This window comes from Lampetra fluviatilis, chromosome 28 (genome assembly GCF_964198595.1).
Source record: "Lampetra fluviatilis chromosome 28, kcLamFluv1.1, whole genome shotgun sequence".
NCBI classification, from domain to species: Eukaryota; Metazoa; Chordata; class Hyperoartia; order Petromyzontiformes; family Petromyzontidae; genus Lampetra; species Lampetra fluviatilis.
The window spans coordinates 3,507,543-3,525,334 of NC_136302.1; the positions used below are offsets into that span (position 1 = coordinate 3,507,543).

Consider the following 17,792-nt stretch of genomic DNA (forward strand, 5'->3'; position numbering starts at 1 on the left):
ACAATGTAATTGATACCTTGGCACATAGAGCTGTCGATGGTGGTGTTGATGTAGCCAATGTCGCAAGAGCATGTAAATCCATGATTGTTGTTCAAGCATGTCTGATTGCATTTGGCGGGTACTTCCAGGCATTCGTCCACATCTGCCGATCCATCAACGGTGCATAACACAATCAGGTTATGACATCACATTTACCCCTCTGTTTTTGAGACCGAAACAGGAGGAGGATTTCTCCACAATTCTGGTCGTCACCTGATGAGGGGCTGGTTCTAATTAGAGGCAAAACGTCGTACTCAGATCGTAAATGTTGTGGGTTTAGTTTCCAACACATCGGTGTGCTGAACCAGTAACTAATTGGCATGTTTCGTTTAGGTGACAAACCTTACTAATTGACTGTGTCGTGTGGTGGTGGGTTTAACGACACGTTGATATTTATGCGATCTAAACGAAAATTCCTCTATTATGGATAATATTGGTCACGAAATCCTATGTGTTAATCTACTTTAAGCAGATTTACAATGTTTAAGCATTATCAGGTCTCATCTTCCGGCAACGGCAGTTGAAATAATAGTGGAATTTTCTTAAATCCGCCCACTTTGGTCCACCCAGGTGTACATGTGTGCTGCAACAGTTAGTCCATGAGGAAAGTCGTGTGGGGTAAAGTGTGGGTACTTGCACCTCTTCCACGACATCTGGGATAGCATGGAAGAGTAGGTCAAAAATATACTCCAGTTGAGGTTCTCCTGCCAGCAATGGAGTGAACAAGCAATCGGAGTGCTGCACCTTGACCACCTTTGTATATGCATACCCTATGTGTTGCATTCAACGTTTGATTTGTGGTGTTTTTTTATCACTTGTCAACATCCAAAATATCTGAAAGTGACAGTACTAAGTCTAATGAAAGTGTGCAATCTTGTTAAGCAAAATAAATATATGCCTATGGGACCTTTTTGCCAGGATTGAAATGATGGAAAAAGCAGAATAGGTCTTGATTTAAAGCTTTCGTGACTCCAGGAATTTATATTCTTTGGGTATTTCGGTAAAGTCACGTTGACAGGTTCAAAGAGAACCTATCTACGTGACTTTACCATTTATTGCAATAACACAGGAGGTGTAATAACACAGGAGGTGTTAAGACGTTCAATCAACAAATAGACACCTTTTTTAAAGGTGTCAAGGCTGCATTAACCACACACGATTGTGGCAAAACATGCAAACAAACATGCTCTGATAATATATGCATTGTCTTTGAAACTAATTGGCATATACCAGAGACATGGCCTTGTCTCACCAAGCCCAGATAACGCAATAGGTTTCTACTTGGTGTTTGAACATCTTAATCCTTGTGTTATTGCCAGGTAGGGTAAAAGTGCTTATTCTTTTTCAATACAGAGTTATGACTATGCATTATCACTGCAGAAAGTTGTTAATATTATTATATGGTGTATTTTATGGCATTTTTTAAATTGAGTAAGAAAAATGATTCATTGATTGCGTGAAAATTGTCTGTACTGCACCTTATTTCTAATGAATGAGGAATTAATGAACACAATTAAAGAATAAAATATGTACACACCGTAACACTTGCTCCCATTGCCTGTGAGCCCAACGGGACAGGGCCCACACGAAAAGCCTAGGGAGGGTGCAGGTTGATCTGTGCAGTTCACTCCAGGATGGCAAGGGCTGTCCACACAGGCATTGTAGTCGTCCGTGCAGTATGCTCCCGCGTAGCCAGTATCACACAGACAGCCGGCAACCTTCAGACGATCGCAGCAAAACGGCAAATAAATTAAGCGTGACACGGGTTATGTACGCAAACTAAAGCCATCTCCTCCCTAAGGGCCGATCAAGCATTATGATTAAACGGTATTCAAGCGCACTGATAGTGGTAAATGTATGGGTTTTCCAATACATAAACTGAAATGCTGTTTTCTGACTTCACATCCAGATAACATATTATTTTGACCAAAATTACGTAATTTTACCCCTAAGTACGAGATTAAAATGTATGACATTTGAAGAATTATAAAAAAATATATATGTTGGGTAAATTTTTATGCAGCACTATGCTGTACATATATGGCTATTTAAATACATTCTTGAACTTTTGAATGAGCAATTCATTATTAAAGCAAAAATAAATTTAATAACTATAAATATATTTTTTAAAGACAGACTTTCCACCAGCACAAGGTGTCCACCACTTAAGAATAACACCCAAGGGATCACTTGAATTCACATTCAGTAACTTTTAAAATATAGATATTTGACCAACTTTATATATATTATTTTAAGCGTGAAAACTGAACCACAAATACAACTTTCATGTGAAAAAGCACATCCTAATTTTGTGGGGAAGAAACTCACAAAGCAATCTCGTCATTTAACATAGATTGACAAAAGCCAACACATGCATCAATAACACTGCCCTGAAGAGGAAATAAATATTGTAAATATATTCATAGCTACGAAGGAGGGACATCTTCTAAACGTCATCCATTAAGATAATTGTTTTTTTACCCTTCTATCTGGCAACAAAACTGACACCTTTTTACAAGGAGTCATGTTTTTATAAACCGCAATACCTGCAGTCATAATACAAACAAAAGACATAACTCTGATAATGTGCACTGTCCTTGAAGTTGATTGGTCCACACCCGAGACAGCTTTCCTTAGAGCCTAGTCTCACATGGGTTGGACCAGATGACGCCAAAAGGCACACAACTTAAGGACAATGCACCATCAGAGTGTAGTAACGCTCACGACTCGTTCACACCGGAGTTGGAGGCACACTGGTTTATTCAACACCATACGTTGTGACATACACACTGAGGGGGTATCGGCCCCCTCACCCGTCTATCTGAGGACACACCTCCTAGCCAACCCTAGCCTGCCTCTGAGTCCTCCACTAATGGGCTAGGGGAGGCTATCTTGGCCCGACACTGGTCAGTCGGGCCCGGTACCCAGAGTTCCAGACCAGCACTGGCTCTGGCTCTGGTACCACGCCACTGGCTCGAGCCTGCGCGGTCCTGATAAGGACGGCGTACCAGGGGGAGTCCAGGGCTCTATCTAAGACGTCTTCCGTCTTCTCTTCTTAGCTAAACATCACTCCCGAGCCCTTCGATACATTCCCCTTTTATACCCAACCCCTCCCTGAGGGGTGGGGCCCCGGGGGATCATAACGTCCGAATCGACCCCCCAGGGTGTCTGGCGCGGACGTCGTAGAGGGCACCTGCTCGTGCACTCATGTAGCCCCGCCTACTGTGTTTGTTTGCCATAGGCTGCTATGCATAACGGGCTCTCTCTCTAACACCCCTACATCACTCCCCCCCGCATAGCATGCAGCCGTCCCGGCTGCCAACATACAAAAATTGACAATAAAGGTGCATTCACCCCTTGACCGCGCGTGTGCCTCACTATTTTTCTTAACAATAACAGGAACCAGAACAAGAACGCAACAGCAAGATGAGAAAACAACCCGTCGCACCCCCCCCCCCCGAATAAATACGAATTTCGCAAAAAAAACAGCCTATATACAATCAGCAGGGAACCCACCACGCACACACAACACACAGTGAACCCAACATATGTACATCCAAGGAGCGGGGAACACACCACCCACACAACACCCAATGAACACAACAGCTATGTACACATTTTCCGGCCTCACAACAGTTTGCGCATTTTAGCGCGCGTCCTTGCAGCGGGCCCCTCACACGGGGTAACCGCGCGTGGCGGAACATCAGGTGGCAACTGTCCGTCTTGGGGTGAGCATTCATCCGACTCCGCGTGACCCTCGGTATCCGCAGGAGGGGTGATCGGGCGTGAGCCCGTCACTCCTGATGCACCTGAAGGTGGCACAGCCGGCAAGGCATTAGGTGAGAGCGACGGAGACGGACCCAGCGAGTCGGCCGACCCCCCACATGTTTGGCCACGCGCGTGTGAAGTGGGGTTGTGTACCGCAGCGAAGGGTTTTAATCTAGAGGGGTGCACGAACCATCGCCGCTTCCCCCACTTGATGCGCACGCACTGCGGTCGTAACACCTCCACCACTTCCACAGGGCCCCGCCACGGCCGCACCAGTTTAGAGGAGGTTGCCAGTGGCACCTGGGGGCAGTGCAGCCATGCCTTGTCCCCCGGCTTCCACTGCAGCATGTGCGCTCGACTCAATCTGAGGCGCTCATTCGCCTTCTGACGGAGGTGAGAGTTTTGCATTGCAGCATCCCGTGCCTCGGTCAATTTGTCCAGATTAAATTTAACGTGGTCAGCCAGATTAGTTTTTCCCTGCGGCACGGGGATCTGCAACTGGGCACGAACAGGCGGGTCTGGTTCTCGGCCGTACATGAGGTAAAAGGGAGAAAACCCCGTAGCTGCATGGGGTGCCATCCGGTACGCCGCCAAGACCCCCTGAATTTGTAGGTCCCAATCCGTTTGCGAGTCCGAAACTTGTTGTGATAACATGGACGTGATGGTGCGATGCAAACGTTCGACCATCCCGTCAGTTTGTGGGTGATAGGGGGAGGTCCGAATTTTCTTTGTGCCCAGGAGCTCACAGACTTGTCTGAGTAGTTTACCGGAAAAATTTCTGCCCTGGTCGGTCAGCAGCCTCTCCGGAGCACCTTTGTCCAGGACATAACCATGAACAAAGGCCTCCACGATGGCTGCTGCCGACTGGTTGGCCAGAGGCCAGGCCATAGGCCAGCGTGTAAAATACTCGGCACCAGTCAACAAATATCTATTCCCCCTGGGGGTGGCGGGGAATGGTCCCAAAATGTCCAGAGCGACCAGCTCGTTTATCCTGGACACTTTGATCGATTGCAAGGGCGGGTTAGACTCCCGTGTCGGCGGTTTGTGTTGTGCACATTGAGGGCATGATCCCAACAAATCCCCAACATCCCTCGTCATGCCAGGCCAAAAAAAATCAAGTTGCAGCAAGGCGAGAGTCTTTTGGGTCCCCAGGTGTAGGAGGCGCTCATGAGCGGCCCATACCACCCTGCCCCGCAACCCAGTAGGGACCACCAGCCGATGTCGACGGGACTTCCCGTCCCAATGCATCAGCAGACCTTGGCACATTTCCCATGCGTCGGAATTACCCCTTTTTCCCCCCGCCGCACCGCCAACGCGACGTCGCCACCCGAGGAGGGAGACATCCTCCATCTGGAGGCGCCCCCATTCAATGACGGGCAACCCCAACAGGGAATCTTTGCCCTGTTGTTCGATAGAATTAGTAACTACTGTATCGTCGTCGTTGGCGGCCGCCAAGACAGGAACCGATGTGTCCCCTGGAGGCCTGCAACGTCCAGACCCCAGGAGGCATGCACACTCGGAGGTGGTTGGCAAGCGCGACAGAGCGTCCGCGTTGGTGTGGCGAACGCCCTTACGGTATGTGGTTTGGAAATCGTAATCCTGGAGGACCTCCAACCATCGGGACAATTGTCCCGATGGCTGTTGAACCCTCAGGGCGTACTGCAGTGCCGCATGATCTGTGCGGACGGTAAAATGCCAACCGTACAGATATGGGCGATACTGTTGGATGAAATGGACAATTGCCAACAGTTCCCTACGGGTGACACAATATCTTTGCTCCGCTGGAGACAACACCCGACTGCCGTACGCAACCACACGTTCCACGCCGTCAACCACCTGGGAGAGCACGCCCCCAATACCCGTGTTGCTCGCATCGGTGTCGAGCAAGAACGGTCTTGAAAAATCAGGGTAAATCAGGGGAGGAGCGTTTACCAAAGCGTCCCGAAGGGAGCAAAAAGCAGCTTCCTCCTCCTGACCCCAGCAGAACCGAACCCCTTTAGATGTTAAAGCGTGTAGGGGTTTGGCGATAGTCGCAAAATTAGCGACGAAGCGTCTATAATACGACGCAAACCCAATAAAACTCCTAACCTCTCCCACTGAGGTGGGAGTCGGCCAGGAGCTTACACACTGCGTTTTGGCGGGATCGGTAGAAATACCTGAGCGCCCCACGATGTGCCCCAAATAACGCACCGACTCGCGTAACAAATGGCATTTTTGGGGCTTAAATTTCAAATTAGCAGCCCGCATCTTTAGGAAAACCGCCCGCAACCTCTGGAGATGTTCATCAAAAGTTTTGCCAAAGACAATGACGTCATCCAAATAAATCAGGCACGACTCCCATTGCAATCCAGCCAAAACCAATTCCATCAACCGCTGGAAAGTTGCCGGCGCTGAGTGTAAGCCCATCGGCAACCGGTTGAATTGAAACAGGCCGTGCGGTGTACGGAAAGCAGTTTTAGGCTTTGAATCATCGTCCAGAGGAAGCTGCCAGAATCCCGAAAGTAAATCCAATGTGGAGAAGAATCGCGCTCCCGCCAAGGCGTCAAGCGATTCGTCCATCCGTGGGAGCGGGTATGCGTCGGCAACCGTAATTTTATTAAGGCGCCGAAAGTCAACGCAAAACCGCAACGAGCCATCCTGCTTTTTAACCAGGACGATCGGCGCTCCCCAAGGGCTGTTGGAGGGAGAAATGATGTCGGCGGCTAACATGTCATCAACAGCCGATTTGACATGGTCCTTTTCGGCGGGACTTAACCGAAAAGGATTCTGGCGTATTGGCGCGCTGTCACCCGTATCAATATGGTGACGCAGCAGATGAGTGCAGCCCAAATCGTATTTATCCCGACTGAAAACGTCGGAAAATTCCCTCAGTAGTGTCTTAAGACGTTGACGCTCTAAATTTGACAGGTCCGTCGATCCCGCACAAAGCGCCTCGAGCCACCCTTCATCGCTGTCCGAATGTGGTCGCGGTGCAGGGACAGCGCCAACATGACTCGCGACGGGTTCCTCACAGGGCACCAGCGTTGCGTGAGCAAGCACGGTCCCCTGTGGGACCACCACCGTCTGTGAGCCCACATTGAGGACCGCGATGAAGGGTTCTCCTTCCCCTCTCACTATGGTCTGGGCCGGGAGTAAATTAGGTCCACTGACCCCGGCCCTAGACGGCCCCAGCAGAACCCCTTGAGCCCCAATGCCCTTAGCGAAGGGCCGCCGAAGTTTCAAAGGAATCAACATTTGCGCCCCCGGAGGAACGCGCACCGTTCTATCTACGAACGCCGGCACCGTCGCGAACGCCGTCCGACTCGTAGCGGGGGATGGCAGAAACGCCATGCGTCGGCCCGATGGGAGCTCAATGCATCCCTGGTCGATCAATATCCTAATCGGCATTTTGGCCAGGAAGTCCGTCCCCAGCAGGCACGGAACCGCCAGCGAGGAGGAAACAAAAATCGGCCCAGACAATTTAATATCCCCGACACAAATTTGGGCTCGAATTTGTCCAATGATGCCAAGTGAACCCCCGTTAGCAGCAAAGAATGGCACGTTAACAGGCATCAAAGGACGGCTCTGGGCAGGGAGAATGTTGTAAATCAACTCCGAAATAATGGTCGCCGATGCTCCTGTATCGACCAGGATGCGCACCTCGACCCCATCGATGTGACCCACAACGGCCGACGACCCCGACGACGCGGCTACAACCCGATGGGCCAACACGGACCACTGGCTGGGTTCAATCTGAGTACCCAGAGCGGTGCGTGTTGGTGCCATGGTACGTGATATTGGCCCCCCCTTCGCTGCGGTGTTTGAGTGTGTGACGGGCGTGTGCGTGGGCCAAACATGAGGGGTGCCGCGACTCGCCGGATTATGATGGTGGAGCTTGTGACGAGGGCCGGCGTCCCGTTGAGATGTCATCCCGCGCTGCCGAGGAGAGCGGCACCCCGAGGCGACGTGGCCCCGGATGCCGCAGTTGTAACAGCGTGGAAGCGCTGGTGACGACGATGGATGTTGTAGACGGCTTGGACTGGCCCGGTCCTCCCGTACTCCCGCTCCATGCTGCCGTCGATGGTCGATGGCGCAAACCTCTTCCGCCGGGAGGGTGGCCGCAGCGACGGCACGCCCGCTCGCCGCCTTGCTGGCCTTCCGTCGTTAAGAGGACAGGTTTGCGTGGAGAAGACGGGCCGCTTGGAGGGAGCACATCTCTGCATCGTCCTGTGCGACAATGACGATGACTAAGTCGTCCGCCAGCAAAAGTATCTTCTCTGTCACCATGGCGTCGACACCCTCGTCGTCCATTCGTGGAAAGGCCTCCTTCGCCAGTGCCAGGAGGCTTGTGTGGTACGCCAGGGGCGACTCCTTCGTCCCCCGCTGGCGATCGTAAAAGAGTTGGCGACAGTCCGATGGTGGACCATATACTGCAGACAGCACCTGCATCGCCTTCCGCAGCGTGGAGCGCCTCTCCTTCAGAGCCGATGTTAGAGTGGCGAGGGCGTCGCTGTCGAGGAGTGCTGGCAGCGCGCGGAGAGCCTCGGCGTCTGTCCACTGTGCCATCTCCTGGTGAGCGAGGAAGCGCCGCTGGAAGCCGCCCCAGTCGCCATCCTCGCCCACAAATTCCTTGAGTGGAGGTAGTCGCTGATGTAAGGCAGCGGCTGCAGAGGAAGATCGCACTCCCTCGTCCGCCTCACTCAACTCAGCGTCGGCACGAACCAGCGATGGCATCGCCGGTCGCACCCGTGGTGACGTTCCGCCCGTTGGTGGTGACGCGGCAGGTACTGTACTCCCGCCGTTGGACGCGATGCTTAGAGCGGCCACGCCCTCAACAGCAGCTGCGGCGATGGCGGGAGTTTCAAAATGTTGCTCCGTCGAAATGGCGGGAAGGCGCTGTGGTCGTCGGCTGCTGTCGCCCCGTGGCGGTCCCGCAGCCCCCAGCTGCGTGATGTTGTCGAGCATGGCGGCTGCGGCGTACAGCAGCTCGGCCAGCTTCGCGTGCGCCTGCCTCAGCCCCTCCGTCGACAGCTCCCCTTCCTCCAGCTGCTGTGGCATGGATGCGCCCAGCCCTGGCTGCTCGATGGCATCTTCAGCTGTCTCGGGCCCTCCGACTGCAGTGGTGTCCTCTGCCTCTGGTACCCCGACACGAGTCGTCCGGCGTGTATCCATGTTCGTACTTTGTTTCACTTCTGACGCCAGATGTAGTAACGCTCACGACTCGTTCACACCGGAGTTGGAGGCACACTGGTTTATTCAACACCATACGTTGTGACATACACACTGAGGGGGTATCGGCCCCCTCACCCGTCTATCTGAGGACACACCTCCTAGCTAACCCTAGCCTGCCTCTGAGTCCTCCACTAATGGGCTAGGGGAGGCTATCTTGGCCCGACACTGGTCAGTCGGGCCCGGTACCCAGAGTTCCAGACCAGCACTGGCTCTGGCTCTGGTACCACGCCACTGGCTCGAGCCTGCGCGGTCCTGATAAGGACGGCGTACCAGGGGGAGTCCAGGGCTCTATCTAAGACATCTTCCGTCTTCTCTTCTTAGCTAAACATCACTCCCGAGCCCTTCGATACATTCCCCTTTTATACCCAACCCCTCCCTGAGGGGTGGGGCCCCGGGGGATCATAACGTCCGAATCGACCCCCCAGGGTGTCTGGCGCGGACGTCGTAGAGGGCACCTGCTCGTGCACTCATGTAGCCCCGCCTACTGTGTTTGTTTGCCATAGGCTGCTATGCATAACGGGCTCTCTCTCTAACACCCCTACAAGAGTATGAGAGCTCGGGGCAAGGATCTACACAGATAGAAGGGTAAAAAAACAATTATCATATTTTTACTGGCAAATGAGGTTCCCATAGTGTCATCCATTAAATATATTATTTCCATTATAAAGGCAATGTTATTGAAATATGTGTTGAGTTTGTGTTATTTGCACTTCTGCCCCAATGCCAAAGCACTGTTTTGATTCATGGAATGAAAGGAGAGTGACCCATTAAACAAAAATTCGTGTTGAACTTTCCAGAAAAGCAGTTTTCTGGAAACAACTATCACGTAATGGCTGCGAGTGAATTGGTCAAGTGAATGACTGCCCAACTGACCTGGAAAGTGGATCCGTCGCTACCGGTGATGCTCAGGGTGGTCTGGTTGTAGAGGCACGTGGAGTGGGCGCTGCAGTTGCACAGAGTGAGGTTGACCAGCAGCGAAGAAGAGGCCTTGCCGTCGCTGGCGCTCACCACGCCAAATGCTGGCTCTGAGCTTCTGGGGCTCCACGTCAAAGTCCCATCGGCTGCACAAACCCACCACCAGCAGTAATCAATGAGCACAGATGAATGACTTTCATGTATTGTGTTTGTATCGATGTTCAGAAAATAATATTTTTGCAGAATTTTTTGTTAGGCTAGTTTTTATTTTGAAAAATAGTAATTTACCAGAAGTATTTTACTGAAAAAAAACCAAGGGAAGGTACAACGTATGGTCAGGTTGGGTAATAAAGGTGGGCAACCTCGAGGGGTGAAGAGTACTGAAGTAAGTACCAACAAGCGAGGTAGGGTCCCACACAGTGAGTGCACATTATAAGTGAAAAAGACACAGTAGAGTGATGTATTTTAAATACTGCAAAATATATTTCTGAATGTATTACACAATAAAAAATATTAACCAGTGCAACGGATGGTCCCGCATATGCATTGCATATTTCCAGGACGAAATTGGTCCGGTAAACCTTGTAACAAAGCCCAATGTCAGCTCAAGTTCTGACACTGGTAAAATCTATTTTTTGACTTGGAGTCTCTGAATCTCCAAATATCCACAATTCAACTAGTTAAATATGCATAATCTCTGTTCTTGCTCAAGCTCTTTTTGTTCCTGGCCACCTTCAGAGGCTCTGCCACCCAGCAAATTTGTACGAAAATTGTCACCAAGTTGAACGATATGTGGAATAAAATATAACAAGAACCTTTCAAAAATTTTACATCGAGATTTCAATTTATTTAGCACGGAAAACATTAAATTATCATCACGTAGAGCAACAATTGTATGAATTCCAACCATTGACTTCTCAAAAAAGCCAAAATAAAACACACACACCTGTGATGTTGAGGTCTGAGGAATTTCTTGAAATGGTAAATACAATGGTGTCGTTGTTCGGGTCCACTGCGCTGATTTTGACTGTAACTACTCGATTCAGCATGGCAGAAATTTGCCCGTCGCTGGTAATGTTGGGAGGGAAGTTTTCTGAAACAAAACAACACATATCACTTATAGATTCACGCACAATAACACTCCTGCATGTTAGACATGTCTGTGTTATAATCATTTACATTTGTAAGGCACACTTCATCCAAGGATCCCAATGCACCTCTGTGTTATACACTATCAGAGGTAAATCACAGCAGAAAACCATAGCAGTATGTGCAAATGTACATTGCGTGATACAACGATGTATCGATACTCAATGGTTAATTAATCTGCGACTTTGAGATAAATACATTGTTAACAAAACTAGAATTTAACACACTAAAATACAGTAATTCCCATCTTATGGAAGCTCCGAAGTAAAACAAAACAGGTGTTTAAAAAATATGTACTGATGCATATGTTATAGTATCACTAGTGTCGCTTTACTCAAGTAGTGTGTTAGATGTACTACTATTATTTATTATTTATCTTATAATACATGTTCTGTCGTGTGTTTGAAATGTTAATGTAGGACGCCACTGTTTTAACTATTTGACAATTCAACTCCTAAGATGCTTGAGTATGGCTCATTGAAGGCGTAAATTATTCTAAAGTAACGTATGATGTGAAAATTGTCCTCAATGTCACACCTCAGCTTGTCTTAAGTGACTGCTAATCAGGCATGTAATGTTTAATACATTGTGAGAGATGCTTGCACACTCACAAATCGTGCAAATAAGACTGAAAAGGATTGATTAGTTATGATTGGAACCATATTGTATGCACGTTATACGCTATTATTGCATTCAGGATAATGCAGCACACAACTCTATCTCTATGAAGAAACAATACAAATGACAAAAAAAACCATTGGGCCAGGGGGCTGATTGTTACATGCCTACTGCTTATTGTCAGATCAAGAATTTACGTGGATGTACAATGCTACTTTCTCCACTGGCACATCTGAGCCGAGACAGCGGGAGGACCCTTACGGTACGGGGTTTTTCCCACTGGCTATTTGCCATGCTGAGCTAGAAACAAACCATGATACATTAATCTCACAAGACGTCTGAATCTGGCTCGGGGCCCAGCAAGGGCAGGAGCAGAGCTAATTACGATTTAATTGCGTATAACATCAGTCTATACGCTGAGCGGACACAGCATCAACGCTTCACGTACACGCATCTTGCCTCGTTTGTTGCGTGTGATCTAAGTAACCTGACCCGCCCCTACTGGACATCCGTGAAAAAGAGCTTCACGGCTCATCGAATTCCTCCAGTCTAAATAAAGATTTCGATTTTGAAGTGGCACGGCTCGGCTTCTCCAGTGAAGGACAACCTTGGCGCCACATGAGCTGCACCGTGGCTGCCTTGGGCAAGGTCCCGGGCATTGCTCGAGTAGTAGAATGAAAACAGAGGCACAGCGTAATTCAACTCACGTAGAGCTTTCTGCTGAAAGCCAAATTCCATAGCGCTCTGCGATGTGGCCAGCCCAAAGTCGGTGTCCCCGGTACTCAGCACGTCAAATATGCAGTCAAACTGTCCTCGACATGAAGCCTTAATGGAGGCAAGTCGTTCTGCAGATGTCTGACTTATGAGTTCTTCATAGAATGTAGGCACAAAGCTGTTGTTGTTGAATGTGGACCAAGTCTCCCCACTGGTGGCGTTATAAGTAAACAGGCTTGTGCTTGGCTTTGTTTGCCCTGTAAAGAGATGGCATATTTGTCGAAATGTGTTTTTAAGAAACATTATTGACATACGTAAGCAGCAACAAGTATAAACCAACAGTACAAACGCTCGGTTATTTCAGCTTTAAAAGCTGCGGTGCAAAGCACCAAGGTGGATTTCTAATTCACTTATATTTTATATTGACAATGTGGAATGTAACTGGTGTTATTGTCGCTCACATAATTTAACGTTTTATTAAAGTCACTATGAATATACACTCTGCTCAACGTAGCAGGCAGATGTGTCACCTTAGTGAACATGTTTATAGGTCTTTGCTGGTAAATCTGAAGAGTCTTCTATCAAATGAGCACATAAAACATATATTACATATCAGTCGTATGATGCGTGTTGGTTTTTTGCAACAGAAATATCTGCTGATAACATGTAACAAAATGTTTGATGAGGTAAAATATCAGCGGTATTTTACATAAATTATGTATCTTCACTTAAAGCTTTTGTGACTGCAGGAATTCATACTCTTTGGGTCTTTCGGTAAAATCACATAGATACCCAAAGAGTATACATTATGTAGTTTAAAAAACCTCTCTTTACTCTGCCAGCATAACAATGCCGTGACAAGCGGGAGCACCCGATCCATGTCGTTATTTGTTTGCGAAATGCAATGTTCGATTCACAATTCATAACTACATTAATACACCTCGGGTTCACTTACATGTAACTCCAAAGCTATAATATATTTGTGATTCAGGAGGCACACTGCTTCCGTTGAAGCGAAGAACTGTTCCATTTGAAGCTTGGAAGTCATCGGTGGGATCCTTGTTGAAAACACCTGCAAAGAAATCCCATTGTTCATATATCAGAAAAACGATTTACGTCCAAATTTAGTAGCATGGGGCCGTCCATAAACACCTAGGGGGGGGAGAGGGGTCAGATATTTGTGACGATGTGTGACAAGAAGGGGGAGGGGGGGGTTGAGAAATGTGATGTCACATCAAAATGCGCAACTTTAAATACATATAAACAATAATTGTTATAACACTAATTTTGATTAATTTTCATTATTAACTATTTAATTATTTAAATTTACTAAGGTCACCTTTTATTTATTCCATGAAGAAGCATTTTGCTTCTCCATGGGAGAATAGAGAAGCATACATTTTGTAAATTTTTTGAATGATTGTTATTAAACATTTAGATTTTAATTATTCTACCAGGGCTTTTCATTCTGTGGAATTAATATATGATTGTTATAATTGTACTCTCCATTTTGCTTCGTTCTACTACAAAGTTTCAAGTATTTTTTCATAGTTATAATTACTTTTAATATTTTATAAGATAATTTCAATAGAATATTCTGAACATCGGCAGTTTTAGTTAGACGTTGAATATTTTCAAGTGAATTTTATGCTAAATTTCAGCCTTCCAACGCCTCCTTTTTAATACGTGTTTTCTCCTACAACATCAGAGTGCAGCGCCACATTAAATACGCACTACAATGACAATAGTTTAAAGTGATTTGAAGCATGTTTTATTTTCTATATGGAAATACCACTTTTTACAAACAAAACAAGACCCTGCGGGGTATATGGAGGTGTGGGCTATCCCAAAAATATTTTACACGTGTGACATGTTATAACTCGTTAAATTTTTTCATGGTAAGACTATCCACTGTGCAACACTTACCTTTGACTAAAGCACTGCTGAATAAACCACTCACACTAAAATTGCACATGTTATCACGTTTTAAATGATTGGAATTGTTCGTACAATGAAACAACAATGTTTGAAGTGGGCGCATTTTGTGTTATAGTGACCTCCTATAGCGCTGTTTCGTACAGCGCTCTGTTTACCAAGATTGCATCCTGAATGCCTGTTATGGACATCCCACATTACTATGGAATCTGCAGAACAACCACAATTGACTTCCTAAATTATTAATACTTGTTTTTGAAGTCCAGAAGGTGATGGGATGAGTCAATTTATGAAATGGATTCGAACTCGCTTCCCTGCTACAGCTCCATCCTACCAGATTAGGGACAATGACGAGCAAAAGTTAAAAGCCATTGACTGTGTGAAGGGCAGCTTCATTGTGACTCACCCAGCAGGCCTTTCGTACGGTTGTTAAAACTCTCTTGCAATGAGGTGATGAAGTTGAAGGCCCCAGGAAGGCTGGACACGTTCACTGAGATGCCCGATGCGAAGGTAGCTACCACCTGTCCGTTTATTGTCCATTTGATCGACACGTTCTGCCTGTAGATGTCATCTAAATGAGAAAAACAAGGTGATAATTTAATATAACGTGGGCACATAAAAGTTAATTATTACGCCCCGTTTCCACACCTATTAGGGTCTGAACCCTGTTGGCCCAGTACCGGTTCATACATATCAACAGGGGCCCTGGCCATTAGCCTCCATGCTCAACATGGTTCCAAAGTCTTCACCCCTTCTGCTCCACCCACATTCCCCTTTCCTGCCCACTATCATCCCGCAGGCAATAGGGTGGATGCCAGGAAATACACTGCCTAAACACGTGGTCTTTATCAAAGTGTAAGGGCATGGATCAAGTGATTGCAGGTAAAGTTAAAATATTCTTGCACTGCTGAGTAGATTTTCGTGATTGTGCTGTATAGCTCGCATATATGTTTTAGGGCTATACTCCTTTGTTTGGCATATTCAGTTTCTGCAGAAGCTCTCAACACATGGAGAAAAACGTCAGACATCATGCCAAACAAGACGCAAAGCGCACCAAACACACATCAGAGCTACATCATGGGACCTCTTGTGCCAGTACCAAAATATGAGAATAGGTTTTCCCCTTTTTTCTGGCAACAAAACAGGTGTTAAGATGTTAAAACACCAAACTGAAACCTTTGACAAGGAATCAAAAAAAATCGGAGTGTTTTTTGTTTGCATTCTGACCACAAGTATTGTAGTTAATGCAGACATGATTCCTTGTAAAAGGTTTCAGTTTGGTGTTTTAACATCTTAACACCTGTTTTGTTGCCAGAAACAAGGGGAAACCCTATTCTCACACATCAGAACTTAAATATATCGTTTTTGTATTTTTCATCTTATGTTTTATTACTCCGCCAAGTTGATTGCTCTTCATGTTCCAATTAATTTCGAGTGAACTTTTCAAATTTCGCAATTGAAGTTACGGGATTTTAAACGTCCTAAGTGAAACAGACAGTGAGTATTTGTATGTATTTATTTGTATGGTTAATAAACTATAAAAACTATTTTTTATTTTACAAGGTAAGGCCCAGCGAGCTATATAACTTTTTTTCAGAAGCGACCTGGCCACAACTAATAGCTCAATGAAGTGGCTTATCATGTGGACATTTATCGCAGCCAAATACTCTAAACGCATGTTTCTAAATGTGGAGAGAATAACCGTAGGACCCGGGGAAAAATCTATGCGACCATGGGAAGAACATGCAAACTCCTACTATACAGCATCAGGGTCAGGATGGAACACACAACCTTCTGTATACCATGCGAGGTTAACATCTCGCCACCGTGGCACCCTAATGCACCCATAGTAATAATAACCAGGGGTTGCAACAAATGGCGAACATGCTCCCGCTAGGCCATGTTTTTTTTCACTAAAATAGACGGAAAGTTGAACCAAGGGAGTGATGTAACGGCATGTGCACATATAGATTCCATGTTGACTTCAGGATGTCGCAAATACCTCCAGAATAGTCCCAGCCCCAAATGGATCCTTCATTGACAAACAAAGCTGGTGCAAAGCCCTGTTCAATAAACCAAATCGATCTATTTGACAGGCCAGTTGATGCGAGAACGCACAGGCTTTCCAGTACAGCCCCACTATAACAGAACGGCGCAAAATTGTAGTACCCATTGGCTGTAGAAATGAGGTATTATAGAATGTTAAATTGTTTATACAAACCTGCAACTTTAATACATTCAGAGGGATCAAGACAGGTCACATCAGTGACAAGAGTCAATGGTATGGTTATCATTAGGACTCCACAGATAAAAATGAAGCACATTATCACCGATACAATTTATCTTAGAGCGTCATGTATACAAAACATACAGAGAAACACAGTATATACGAAGCACAGCGAAATATAAAAACAGATACTGCATGAGTTGTTTTCGTCCAGGTAAAACATTCAGAATTATTTACCTGTTGAATTGATCTGTTTGCCATCTACCAGTACTAATATGCTGCTGTTTTTGAGAATCCATTCAACCTGTAAAAGCAAAATTAAACAGTTTGTAAACAATCACGGGTAAAAATGCAATATGTGTTGTCATTGAGAGGTATGGGTAATAAAATACAGGACAGAAAAGTAGATTTTTCAACATAAAAAACAACATGAATAACGGATGCTTACTAACATCTCAGGTGTAATTTTTCGTGAATGCTTCTGTCATGTGCTGTTGAAGATCACTTGAAACTGTTTGGCTTTTTCACATAACCCCAAAGTTCCACCGTGCCGTTAAAAAAACTGCTCTCTAATTATCATTGTTAAATAATTTATGAAATCTTCATCTATAGTTTATAAAGATGGGCTATAAGGTAAAGGTGCAGCCCTGCAATTTCACGCTCATGCCACTGCTGGCAAAAGAGTGTCCACTAGAGGGAGCACGAGAAAGTCCCTCTATGTGTGTATGTACGTTGAACTTCTTTCGCACCGTACGTAGCCAACGTGGTGTATTTTATTGCAAGTATATGTAATTTTTTTAGACATTTGTTAATCCACTGCTGGATTAAGACCTCCCTATATGCTGTGTCAGAGGTCGCAAACGGGTTTTGATTCCTTACCCGTACCCGGCCGCACCAGGGTCGCAAATGAGTACCCGTACCCGTACCCGGGTACCCGTTCCCTACCCGTACCCGTACCCTACCCGAAATTAGTGACAAACGGTTACTCACCAGTGACTCACGGCCTACCCGTACCCGGCCGCACCAGGGTCGCAAACGGCTACCCGTACCCTGCCGGGTACGGGTAGCCGGGTATCGGGTAGGGTACGGGTATCGGGTACCCGGTTGCGACCTCTGTGCTGTGTTAGCCGAGGTGGCTGTTTGACCAAGTTTCACCGCACTACTCAGTGCAGGTTGGTAAACAGCAGGAGCCCAAGGCCAGTTCATATATCAATTG

At 46.7% G+C, this 17,792-nt stretch overlaps 1 long non-coding RNA gene across 1 annotated transcript; it reads right to left on the reverse strand.

Annotated features, from left to right (window-relative positions):
- Positions 1–22: 22 nt before the first annotated feature.
- LOC144942707 (uncharacterized) lies at positions 23–9,909 on the reverse strand. The gene is made up of 3 exons (XR_013639408.1): positions 9,892–9,909; positions 1,577–1,757; positions 23–142 (listed from the first exon to the last, which is right to left on the reverse strand). It is a non-coding gene; the product is annotated as an uncharacterized LOC144942707 (long non-coding RNA).
- Between the last annotated feature and the right edge of the window lie 7,883 nt (positions 9,910–17,792).